The 12,893-nt window shown below is 41.7% G+C and overlaps 1 long non-coding RNA gene across 1 annotated transcript; it reads right to left on the bottom strand.

Annotated features, from left to right (window-relative positions):
* Positions 1-10,642: 10,642 nt before the first annotated feature.
* Positions 10,643-11,229, bottom strand: LOC120688113. Its single transcript, XR_005680975.1, has 2 exons — positions 11,017-11,229; positions 10,643-10,935 (listed from the first exon to the last, which is right to left on the bottom strand). It is a non-coding gene; the product is annotated as an uncharacterized LOC120688113 (long non-coding RNA).
* Positions 11,230-12,893: the final 1,664 nt, after the last annotated feature.

Below are 12,893 nucleotides of genomic sequence, written 5' to 3'. Positions count from 1 at the left end.
TGGAGACCCCCTTCCTTAGTGGAGAAGCTCCTTAGTGGAACCCGAGATCAAGGTGACCGTGGTGACTCGGTGTCCCCGGAAGAGACTTGATTGCCGAGAAGTAATACTCTTAGTGAGTGTTTCAACAACGTGGATGTAGGTGTGTCTTTGTGGCTAACCAAACCACGGGATAAACACTTGCGTTGAGAGTTTGTTTTCTCCTATCCCGCTCTTTACGTTTCCGCATTTCTTACTAGTAATTCTTGTATGCTTTTACCTTCATAGAGTAGTATCTTCATAGGAAAGACTATAGGTTGCTAAACTCTTTTGGAATAGGGATTCCACACTACTAAAGCCAAAGTTGCACATATAGATAGCATGTTTTAGTTTAATATTGTGCAATTTAGTTGGAGCCATAGGTTAAGGTTTTAAGTTGCCTAATTCATCCCCTCCCCCTCTTAGACTAGAGCACCCGATCCGAACTTTCAATTGGCATCAGAGCCGGGACTCACTTCTTTCACAAAGAAAGCCAATTCCATTGGCAATTTGTGTTTACCGGCTCACTTGTTCGGTTAGGCTTCACCGCCTAGTGAGTTAGCTCTTCCAGGAATGGGATGGATCCCTTTAGAAATGCTCCACGATTCGATGGCACGGGCTTCCAACATTGGAAGATCTTAATGCAAGCACACCTCCAAGCAACGGGTCTAAATGTTTGGAGAGTAGTTAGTGAAGAAACTAAAAACAATAGTCAACAAGAGAGACAATATGACACCACCGCTAAAAGCATAATTTTGTCATCTCTAAATGAAAATGTGTTCAATAGTGTTTATTCTTGTGAAAATGCTCATAAGCTATGGAAGACTATCATTGAGAACCATAAAGGCATGGAGAATGTTGCCAATGAAAGATATCATATTCTTATTGATAGGCTTAATAGCTTTAAGCAGCTTGATGATGAAAATGCCGAATTTATGTACTCACGATTGAATACTCTTGTGAATGAGATTAATTCTTTAGGTGTGAAGCAAATTGATGAAATGGAGCTCATTCGCAAGATCCTTCACTCACTATGGAGGCCGGATTATGATTTGGTGATCACGGTTCTTTATGAGAAAGAGCTCATACATTGACACCAAATCATGTCCTCAACAAGGTGGTCGCCCATGAGCTACGCCATGACATCAAGCTAAGAGCGCCATCTTCTTCACCAATACATAGCGCACTTGCATGCAAGCAAGTCAAGAAGTTGAAGAAGATGGTCATCAATGGTAACTCAAGTGAAGAGGAAGAAGAGGAGGCATACCAAAGATCTTCAAATAATGAAAAAGAGCCAATAAACCCTAACCTCTACAAGCAAGTCAAAAAGATGGACAAATGCTTGAAGAAAATCAACTCAATGGGGTATATAGTCTTCCTTAAGGATGGGTCTCACCATCAACATATGAAGGTTGAGAAGAGGTTCAAGAAGAAGAAAGAAAAGGAGAAAAAGCCTCAACATGTGTCCTTCGCCAATTTTGGTGAATGGATAAGCGGTGGTGAAGAATCAAGCACAACCTCAAGCGATGAGTCAAACAAGAGATGCACCACCCGCACCAACATGGGTTCATCATCCAACATTTGACTTATGGCCAAAGGTATAGATAGCGATGTAAATGATGACGAATTCGACGCTCCTTCATATGAAGAACTTCTTGAACTAGTTCATGAGAACCAAAAAGTTATTAAGAAGAAATCAAATGAAATTACAAACTTTAATGCTCTTAATGATCTTAATGCTATTTTCGCTACAAATTATGAAAATTTATTATGCAAATTTAAATTGCTTAGCGAGAAGCATAAAGAGCTCAAGTTAAAAATTGAGAGTATTAATGATACTAATGACTTTTTGGAAACTAAGCAATTTACCCCAAGTACAAACTCAATTTCTAAGGTAGATGTCTCAACTTTTTGCATTGATTTAATTGATGAATCTTGCTCTAACCCTCGCAATGAGAAATATTATGAGAATATTGTTGTAGAACCATGTGATGATCTCATTGCCAAGGAGAATGATGAGCTCAAGCAAGAAGTACAAAAGGCTCATGAAGGACTTGGCTAGATTAAAGGGCAAGAGCATAGAGAGCAATGTTCGACCTTCTCAAGATAACCGTGAAGACATGGTGAAGAAGCTTGAGAAGAGGTCCACCATGACTTGCTCAAAGTGCCATAAAAAAGGCCACAAGTCCAATAAATGCCCTCAACCAAAAAAGAAGCCTTCCGATGAGATGAACAAGAAGAATCTTACAATCAAGAGTTCTCTCATCTACACCAAGCCCAACCATATGAATAAAAGCAATAGCACCTCCTATGTGATAAAAAAGAAGACAAATGGCAAGGTGGTCTCTCACAATGTTGGGAAGAAGGAAAAGAATTGGAATTACTCCATTTGGGTGCCCAAGAAAGTCATCACTAATATGAAGGGGCCTCAAATGGTGTGGGTTCCAAAGGAGACTTGAAGCCCAAGAATGGTTTCGGGGGATTTGGAGGCTTGGCTAACTAGAAGATAAAGGATTGAAGCTAAAGAAGCTAAGCTCACAACTTGGACATTTATTGCCCAAGTCCCCCATAAGATAATGGTAGCTAGACTTCAATTCAAGCATCATGTAGATCCATTACTCTTGCTAGGTTGTTTGCATGCATTGCATTCTCCTAGTGTTACATATGGTGGGTTGCTTGTGTCATGATTATAACCCATGAGCAACCTACATGGTTTGATAAGTGTGTAGAAAGCTACACGTGGTTACCCTTCATGGTACATGGACTTCATGAGGTATGTGTTTTATTAGTGTACCATGAGCACAAGCTATAGGGTAAACTTTCTATTGTTGTCAAAAATATTGTGCATACATTTGATTAGGGATTCAAACATTAAATGTACATATTTAGAGGGAGTTTATCCTACGGTTTGTGATTTTGAAACTAATATGTTTTCAAGCTTATCTTTTGTAGTCTCTTTCCGAAGTTAGCACTCTAAGAGAATATTGTTCATTTTCAATGTGAATTAACTACTCTATAAGAGTGATTAGATAAAGTAGTGTGCTTTCATGCATATTGAGCCATGCTCTATTGAACTTAAATTTCCATATCTAAGTTCATAGGCTATGTGCTCATACATTTGCTCACCTTGGTGTACCAAGCGTCCTTCACATCAAAGACTTTCATTTGATATCTAATTTCAATTGGTATCTTTTGGCACAAGTCACTTTTATTTGGTACATGCAAGGTAACTACACATTTTCCGGAGGTATGCATGGTTCTAAAGGTCATTCAATTAGTATCTTTGTCAAATTCTTTATTTTTATAGAGCTACCTCCATGCATAATATGATCTAAGCTTTCTCGATCATTTGTCTAGTTGTGCACTTGATTTTCACATTATCTTTTTGTGTACACATCTTGTGGAAAGCTTAGTTCATGTCATGCTAGTTTCGTGATTTTGTGATCCACCTTAGTAATTGCTCAATTGATATATTCATTGATATCATACAATTGGATCATGATTCATGGAACTAACTCCCTAGGCTACTAAATTTTCCCTTTGAGCTATATTTTGTTTGCAAGGCCTTTTTAGGTGATTTAATTCCAAAGGGGGAGAAGTTTGGATCAAAGCAAAGTAAAATTGAATATCTCCCAAAGGGGGAGCACTTTGATTCCAAAGGAGGAGAAAAAGAAGGAGTAGTAGGGGAGGAACAAAGGGGAAATTATGGATTTAGGAGGAGGCCAAGTCAACATTGGATGATGGTAAGCATCCAAGCAAGTGTAAGTGGTTCAATTTTTAAATTTTTGCAAAATTTATGTTTGCTTCGATTGTGTTGTCATCAATCATCAAAAAGGGGGAGATTGTAAGGAACATGGCCCCTATAGGCCATTATTTTGTGATTTTGGTGATTGAGTAACAACGCAATCCATGGGACTAATGAGTTTGTCAGGTGAATAATTATAGATCCCAGGGATGAAGCAAAAAGGCCAAGCAAAGCAAAACACGAAGAAAGAACTCAAAGAAATGCTGAATTGGACGAGTTCTATAAAACACAGTAGCACAGTTTGAACCGGTGACTATGCACCGGTCTAATCGGTAGGCTTCGGATACACCAGTGCCCTGTCACCGGTGCAATGGGTCGTGCAAAGCTCAAGTCCAAGTAGCACCGGTTGAACCGGTGATGCCAAGATAGAGGCTTCAGTGCAAGCACCATGCCATCACTCAGAGAGCATGTTTACGGTACAAGTGAAGATTCTTCAGCACCGGATGAACCGGTGAAACACCGGAGCAAGGCACCGGTGTAATGCCACGCCAGAAGCAGAAGATTCCGTCAAAACCGGTTGAACCGGTGCATCACCGGAGCATCTCTCCGGTCTAACCGGTGACAGCCACATCAGCTGTCAGAGGCCAATGGCTAGTGCAGAAGCCGTGAGTGACCGGTTGCACCGGTGACCCCTTACCGGTCTAACCGGTGCCCTGCGCAGAAAAAACCCAACGGCTACAAACGGCTCTATGGACTTGGTGGGCTATATATATGCCATCCCCCGGGCATTTGAAGATTGCTGGAGTTCAGGAACATCACACCCACACCCAAGAACATCTCCAAGCCATCCAAGAGCTTAGTGATCATATCTTTAGTTCTTAGCACATCTTTGAGAGTGTTAGTGCTAGGTTAGCTCCTTAGAGAGTGAGAGAGCAAGGCTTTGTGCTCTTGTGTTGTGGTTCTTTTGTGAACCAACAAGATATCTTGCTGTGCCGGCCTCTTGGAGCTTTGAGGCTCGCCAGCAATGTCAACGACCCTCCGATTTGGTGTGGAGCGGCGTGGATGATCTTGTGCGGGGGACGTGGAGACCCCCTTTCTTAGTGGAACCCGAGATCAAGGTGACCACGGTGACTCGGTGTCCCCGGAAGAGACTTGATTGCCGAGAAGCAATACTCTTAGTGAGTGCTTCAATAACGTGGATGTAGGTGTGCCTTTGTGGCTAACCGAACCACGGAATAAACACCCGCGTCGAGAGTTTGCTTTCTCCTATCCCGCTCTTTATGTTTCCGCATTTCTTACTAGCAATTCTTGTATGACTTTACTTTCATAGAGTAGTATCTTGATAGGAAAGGCTATAGGTTGCTAAAGTCTTTTGGGATAGGGGTTTCACACTAGTAAAGCCATAGTTGCACATATAGATAGCATATTTTAGTTTAATATTGTGCAATTTATTTGGAGCCATAGGTTAAGGTTTTAAGTTGCCTAATTCACCCCCTTCCCCTCTTATGCTAGAGCACCCAATCCGAGCTTTCAAACACTGGAATAGAAAATTGGGGGCACTCAGAAAGCACCTGCGGGGGTGGGCTCGCCACCACCATGGGGTGTATAAAGCGCAAAAGGAAAACCTCCAATAGGTAGTAACGAACCTAGACACCCAAGCTGAAATTAGAACACTCACAGATGAGGAGAGGAATCAACTGGAATCTGCCCGGGATGACTTGATAAAACTCCTACGAGAGGAGGAACTCAAGTATTATCAACGGGCCAAAGTGACTGACGTTCTTTTGGGGGATAATAACACTCGATACTTTCAGATGGTTGCAAATGGCAAACATTGTATGAAATGTATCTTCTCTCTAGAACACGATGGTGGAAAAATTGAGGGTCAGCATAACCTAAAAGGTTATATCACTTAATTTTACAAAGAATTATTCGGTCCTCCTGAAGAGAATAATTTTACTCTAAGCGATAAAACGGATGATATCCCTCAAGTCAGTCCACTAGAAAATGCATTCCTCGTAGCTCCTTTCACTGAAAAGGAGATTCAGGATGCAATCTTTGATATGGATCATAACAAAGTGCCAGGACCAGACGGCTTTCCAACTGAATTCTATCAGTAGTTTTGGGACGTCATCAAAGGGGACCTCATGCAAATGTTCCATGATATGCTTAACGGTGATCTTCCCCTCTTCAGTCTAAATTTTGGTGTCATAACGTTATTGCCAAAAATACAAGGAGCCAGCAAAATCCAGCAATACAGGCCGATTTGCCTCCTGAATGTGAGTTTTAAAATCTTCACGAAAGTGGCGACAATCTGTGTCAACTCGGTTGCAGATAATATATTTAGCCCATCACAGACGGCTTTTATGCGTGGCCGAAATATTTTAGAAGGAGTTGTGATCTTGCATGAAACGGTTCACGAATTACATCGCAAGAACCAGAGTGGGGCAATTTTCAAAATAGATTTCGAAAAAGTCTATGATAAAGTGAGGTGGAACTTCCTGATTCAGACGTTTTGGCTGAAAGACTTTTCACACAAGTGGATTGATTAGATTAACTCTTTCATCTCAAGCGGAAGTGTTGCAATAAATGTCAACGATGAGGTGGGTCCATATTTTCAAACAAAGAAAGGACTTAGGCAAGGAGACCCACTCTCACCCATCCTTTTTAATTTAGTAGCCGATATGCTCACACTTTTCATTAAGAGAGCAAAAGCAGAGGGTTTGCTGAGTGGTGTGGTGTCACATTTGGTAGATGACGGGCTATCAATACTACAATATGTTGATGATACAATCCTCTTTATGGACCATAACCTGAAGCAGGCGCATAACAAGAAGACTATTTTTTTGCTTTTGAGCTGCTATCGGGCCTCAAAATTAATTTCCATATGAGTGAAATCTTCTACTTTGGCGAAGCGAGGAATTGCGAAAGTCAGTAATGGAACTGTTTGTTGTAACCCAGGATCTTTCCCAATCCGATACTTAGGTATCCCGATTCATTATAGAAAATTGTCTAATAGCGATTGGCTGAAGATCCAAGAACGGTTTGAAAAACGCCTCAGTAGTTGGAAAGGTAAACACCTTTCAACTGGAGGTTGTTTAACACTCATTAATTCTGTTCTTAGCAGCTTGCCCATGTACATGATATCCTCCTTTGAAATCCCAAAAGGGGTTCGTAAAAAGTTGGACTATTTTTTATCTAGATTTTTTTGGTAAAGTGACGAGCATAAAAGAAAGTATCGGCTAGCAAAGTGAGACATCCTGTGTCAACCCAAGGATCAAGAGGGACTAGAGATTCACAATTTGGAATTAAAAAACATAGCTTTGCTCAGTAAGTGGCTATACTACCTGTTAACAATAGATGGTACATGGCAGCAGATCTTACGCAATAAATACATAGGGTCTAAACTGTTGGTACAGATCCAATCGAAGAGCAGAGATTCACATTTCTGGGCGAACATGATGAAGGTAAAACAAGATTTTTTTTATAATAGCCCTTGGTTAGGAAATATCCCTTTACGCGATCAATACCCACAATTTTATAATATAGTCGGGAAGAAGCAGGATATGGTGGCTGATGTACTAAGTACATAGATCTTGAACCTCTCCTAGCGTAGAGATCTAATTGGCAATAAGTTGGTGATGTGGAATAATCTTGTCTCACGTCTATCAACTATCGTTCTCAGCCAAGAAAAGGATGACTTTAAATGGAACTTAGACCAGACAGGCGTTTTTCAGTAAAGTCACATTATCTGAAATTAATCAATCAGAACACTCCTAACCTAAATAAGAGAATATGGAAATTAAAAGCCCCACTCAAGATAAAAATATTCCTCTGGTATCTTAGACGAGGCATTATTCTTACAAAGAATAATCTTGCAAAACAGAATTGGTAGAGGAACCAATAGTGCTGTTTCTGTCATGAAAATGAAACGATACAACATCTGTTTTTTGACTGCCGATTCGCGAGAATGGTATGGGATTCGGTTTATGCGGCCAGGGGCATACCAAAACCTCACAATATGCCTAGTATGTGTGGGAGCTGACTCAATAGAATTCCTAAAGAATATAAGCCACTAGTACTTCTGGACGCGGCAGTCTTGTGTTGGTTTGTTTGGCTATGCAGAAATGCTGTGGTGTTCGATAACAAAAAAAAACTTTTTTTTTGCAGATTATCTACTCAACTATGCACTGTCTCCGTACATGGGCTATCCTTCAGAAGCATACTTTGCAGGACAAGCTTGTAGCGGCTTCTCATTTCTTGGCATAGGTGGCCAATGATTTTTTTTGACAGGGCACATGGGTGGCGGTCTAGTCTTAGGATTGACCGTCATTAGTGTGGAAGGATTTATTTCAAACTCTTTTTAGGCTGTGTGTCGTTTAGGCAGAGCTTGGGAAAATTTCAAGACAATGTATCACCTTGATGTATTGTGCTTGAAATCAATAAAATTTCCCTTTAAAAAAAAGCAAGGGATGCGTAATTGCATAATGATGATCTGTATTCTTCAATCTCTCATATCACATCTACAGTTGGAAAATGGTCTTATAGTGCGTCACAAAGAACTTGAATTTGTACCCTCCCATCCACTACTCTTAATTACCATCACGAATTCACGAGGGCTCCACTTTGTTTTATTTACAATTAGATTTATGAAGAGCATAAAAGGCACTAGTCTGATAATATTATTTGTACTAGCAGCGTCAGTGATTGAGTTGAATTCTTATACATGAAATTTGAAATTTTAAGATGATATAAAAAATTTAAAGGACGAGTACATCAATGACAACTTTTCAGCTTATGGTTCAAGATGAATTCAACTTCAATGCAGCTGGCAATAATTAAACCATTCCAACATCCCAAAGCTGCATGTGATGTGATAGTGGAACAAAAATCCACATAAGCCAGAAGGGTGAACAGATCCATATATAAATATAATGGAGATGAGGAGTGCTTGCATCCATCCCAGTCACATATGGCCTGAGCAGCTCCACAAAGTCTCCTTGTTCTTCCATGCTCACTTGATGGCATTCAGTGATCCACGTAGAGCTGTAGCAGTAGGTACGGTTTTATTTGGATTGAGAGGCGCTGGGATGCGTATAGCAACAAATGATATGGTGTACTCAAGTGCTGTGAAAATCTGGGCATGTTTGGTTGGGCACTGTCCTATGGAGCCAACATTACCGGTGACTGTCCCGCACTCCTCGTGCAGCCGAAGGGTCGCAAGTTCAGCAACCGCCAGCGCCAAGTGGATAGGCGGGAATTTAGGAAAGAAAGCATGCAGATCGGCATGCAGGGAAAGATAGAATCAAGGGATTTTAGAGGAGTTTGTTCCTTTTGTTTAGCAGGCCAAGTGTCTATATAGTGGATGTAATCGGCATTCTTGGATTAAGCAATATCAACCTATTCCTGATCTCCCTTTGCTCTTCTTAATCTCATCCCCTTCACCATTGAGCGCTTAGTCAAAATCCCTAGCGCCCCTTTTGATCCAGGCTATGAACTTCGTAGCCGGGGACCTGCCGTCCTGGGCGCCGACGCCAGCAGTAATTTTGCCAATTGTTGTTTATTTTGATCATCTTCCTAAAGTTTTTGTTCCATTATGTGAGTAAGCTTTAGCATGTCATCTAATGTACTTAATTTTTCTCTATTCCTCTCAGACTAGCATATATATGCCATCTGCTCCAACAAAACATGCCTGGTGTCTGATTGCTATATTGATGGATAATGGACAGTAAAATTCAGAAGATCCCTGAATGAGCTCACCTTACAAAAATGGGAGGAGCTGTTGAGTACTCTGGCGAGCAGTCTGCTGAACAATGAAGCAGACAGTGTGAATTGGGTGCTAGAAAAGTTAGGCAGATACTCAACCAAATCCATGTATAGGTGGATGGCTCATAGAGGTGTGTTTAATAAAAGAATGAAGAGAATTTGGAGCATCAAACTACCTATGAAATTAAGATCTTCCTTTGGTTGGTTTATAAGATGTTACAGACTAGAGTGTAATTGAAGAAGAGAAAATGGAAAGGCAGTCATCCGTGTGGGGTTGTGGGCGGCTGGAGACACTAGATCATATCTTCTTCTCTTGTGTCACTGCACAATTTACCTGCGCTTGTTTCAAAGAAGCCTTTGGGTTGGGATAGGGTGCCACGAAATTTACAAGACTTCCTTGACATTTGGGTACCTTTGGGGTGTGATCAGGGTTTTGAATTTCGTTTGTCAAAAATTTTTGGACATGGCCGAAATCACCGAATTTCGCGAAATTTCGGCCGAAATTTATTTTTAGACTATTTTTAAAAATACTTTTAAATATATTTAAATTATTATTTCCGAAATTTTCAAATTTCGGAGGAGGGCAAAATCACCGAATTTCGTGAAATTTCGCCGAAATTTTGAACACTGGGTGTGATAATTATAACCTCAAAATTTTTGTTTTTGCTATTGTTCTTTGGGGGTTGTGGACAGTGCGAAACAAGCATGCTATTGAGGGGAAGTTTCCTCGTTCGCTTTCTGAGATTATTTTTAAAATTAATATGTTTTTGCAGAAATGGAAACCGCTTTTGAGGAGTGGTGAACAACTCAAGCTTGAAGAAATGGTGTCGCAAATTAGGGGATTGGTGGAGAAGTTGCTGGAGAGGCTAAAAGAATGTCCACCAGATGAAGTTTTTATTTAGCTTCTTTTGCTTTTGTCTTGCCTGAGGATATTACCGTGCTGTCTGGCTAAGCTGGCCATCCGAGCTACTGTGAATGCTTATTTCCCTTTTGGCAGCACTTTGGTAAAATAGTCACAGTCCACATACAAACTATGATAAATTGACACTTATTTTCCCTAAAAAAACTATGACATAAATGTGCAGGACAATAGACAACCAGATAAGAGCAATTATGGAAGATGCACATGTTAGCAATGGACATTATAAACAACCAAATTGTATCATATTGAATAATTGGGGACGGAAGGGAGGATTATAAACTGACAAATTACTTCCGATTTGATCTCCTTTGCATATTTTGCATAGACTAATAACTTGTTGAACAGAAAACTACCAGTTTAGATTAAACAAAGAGTTAGGGGGAACTATGGAAACAAAGCTAAAAACAGGCATGCATCTGCACCATCATAATGACAATGACTGACAGAAGGATGTCTTGGTTGCATGATAGGCGTGATTGCAATGTTCCTACAAATTGCAGCATAAATAATTAACCCATGAATTCAATTTGTTCAATTGGGAAAATCAGAGTATGGAGCGCTGACATACCCCATAGCTTATCTAGTTGCCTGGCTCCCGCCGCTAGCTTCCGCATTGCCACACCGCGTCTCCCGCACGGCCGCACCGCTGCCCAGTCCTGCCGGCGTCCACCGCTAGGATTTGGCTTTCGCGATGGCGAGTGGAGCAACCGACCAGAGAGGGAGTGCGATAGGACAGAGCATGATGTTCTTGATATACACAAAGCTTCCTGCTCCAGTGCTGCTGATTGTAACGAACATGGCACCATTTATGCCATTTCGAGTGATTTTGGTGATAGAACCAGCGCTATGAAGTTTGGTGCAGAAGGGAATCGAAGCCAAGTCAGCCTATAGGCACCGGTTGAACCGACAGGTCAAAAAAGGCATCGGTGCATTGGGCGTCCTATGTTCCAGAGACGATGCAAGTCGCGCAAGAGACAAGTCTTCAGCACCGGTTGAACCGGTGAGGCATCGGTGCATACCATCGGTGTAATGACGTCAGCGCCCAGGAGAAGATCCTTAAGCACCGGATGAACCGGTGATACATCGGTACAAAGCATCGGTTCAACCGGTGATCACTGCGTCAGCTGTCAGAAGCTCAACGGCTACTTTAGGTTGTGAGTGACCGGATGAACCGACGCTACCCCTACCAGAGGCATCGGTTCAACCGGTGATACACAGAATTCTGCTGACCGTTGGAGCAACGGCTACAAGACTTGGTGGCCTATATATACGCCTCACCCCGGCCATTTGAAGATTGCTGGAGTCCCAAGACACCTCATACACATCCAAGAACATCTCCAAGCCATACAAGAGCTCATAGATCATATCCTTATCTTATTGCACTAGCTTTGTAAAGTGTGAGTGCTAGATTAGCTCTTAGTGAGTGTAATTGCAAGGCCTTGAGCCTTTGTGCTGTGGTTCTCTAGTGAACCAAAACAAGAGTTTGGTGCGCCGGCACCTTGGAGCGTGAAGCTCGCTGGCAACGTCATCGACCCTCCGACTTGGTGTGGAGCGGCGACGACACTTTGTGCGGGGGACGTGGAGACCCCCATCCTTTGTGGAGAAGCTCCTTAGTGGAACCCGGGACCAAGGTGACCGTGATTGTGTTCACGGAAGAGACTTGGTGGCCGAGTAGCAATACTCTTAGTGAGTGCTACAACAACGTGGATGTAGGTGTGCCTTTGTGGCTAATCGAACCACGGGATAAACACCCGCGTCAAGAGTTTGCTATCTCCTATCCCGCTCTTTAAGCTTCCGCATTTCATACTAGCAATTTGTATGCCTTTACTTTCATAGAGTAGTTTCTTGATAGAAAAGGCTATAGATTGCTAAACTCTTTTGGGATAGGGGTTTTACACTAGAACAACCTAGTTGCACATCTAGATAGCTTGTTTTAAGTATAAGTTTTGTGCAAACTTGTTGGAGCCATATGTCAAGTTTTTATTAGTGCCTAATTCACCCCCTCCCCCTCTTAGGCTAGAGCACCCGATCACTTTCACTGATTATTACTGAAGTCCAGCATCATGACAACTAGAAGAAGGGAACATGATTGGGTCCTTGCCTCCTTGGGACCTGCCCTTCCCTTTTGTAGAGAGAGAAGGGATGAATAGCTCAGATAGCATTATTCAAAGACAAATTTGTTAAGATACAAGTGGTGGTAAAGCGTTCAACGGGTAGAAATTCTCGAGCAAAGCCCGCCACCAACTGCCAGCTCCGCTGCACAGCTCTCACCCTTCTCGGAGTCCTGATGTGGGACTAAACCTTTTGTGTTGTTCTCCTGCACAATCAATTTCCGATGTGGGACTAAACTAACAATGAATCTCATCCGATTGTTGTCCATGTTTGACAAGAGCTCTGTCACAACCTTAATTTGAGAAGCACTGTATACGTTTTTCAAACATTGGA

Source organism: Panicum virgatum, chromosome 9N (assembly GCF_016808335.1).
Source record: "Panicum virgatum strain AP13 chromosome 9N, P.virgatum_v5, whole genome shotgun sequence".
NCBI classification, from domain to species: domain Eukaryota; kingdom Viridiplantae; phylum Streptophyta; class Magnoliopsida; order Poales; family Poaceae; genus Panicum; species Panicum virgatum.
Note: the sequence above shows the minus strand (reverse complement) of the source record. Positions and strands in the feature narration are given on the sequence as shown.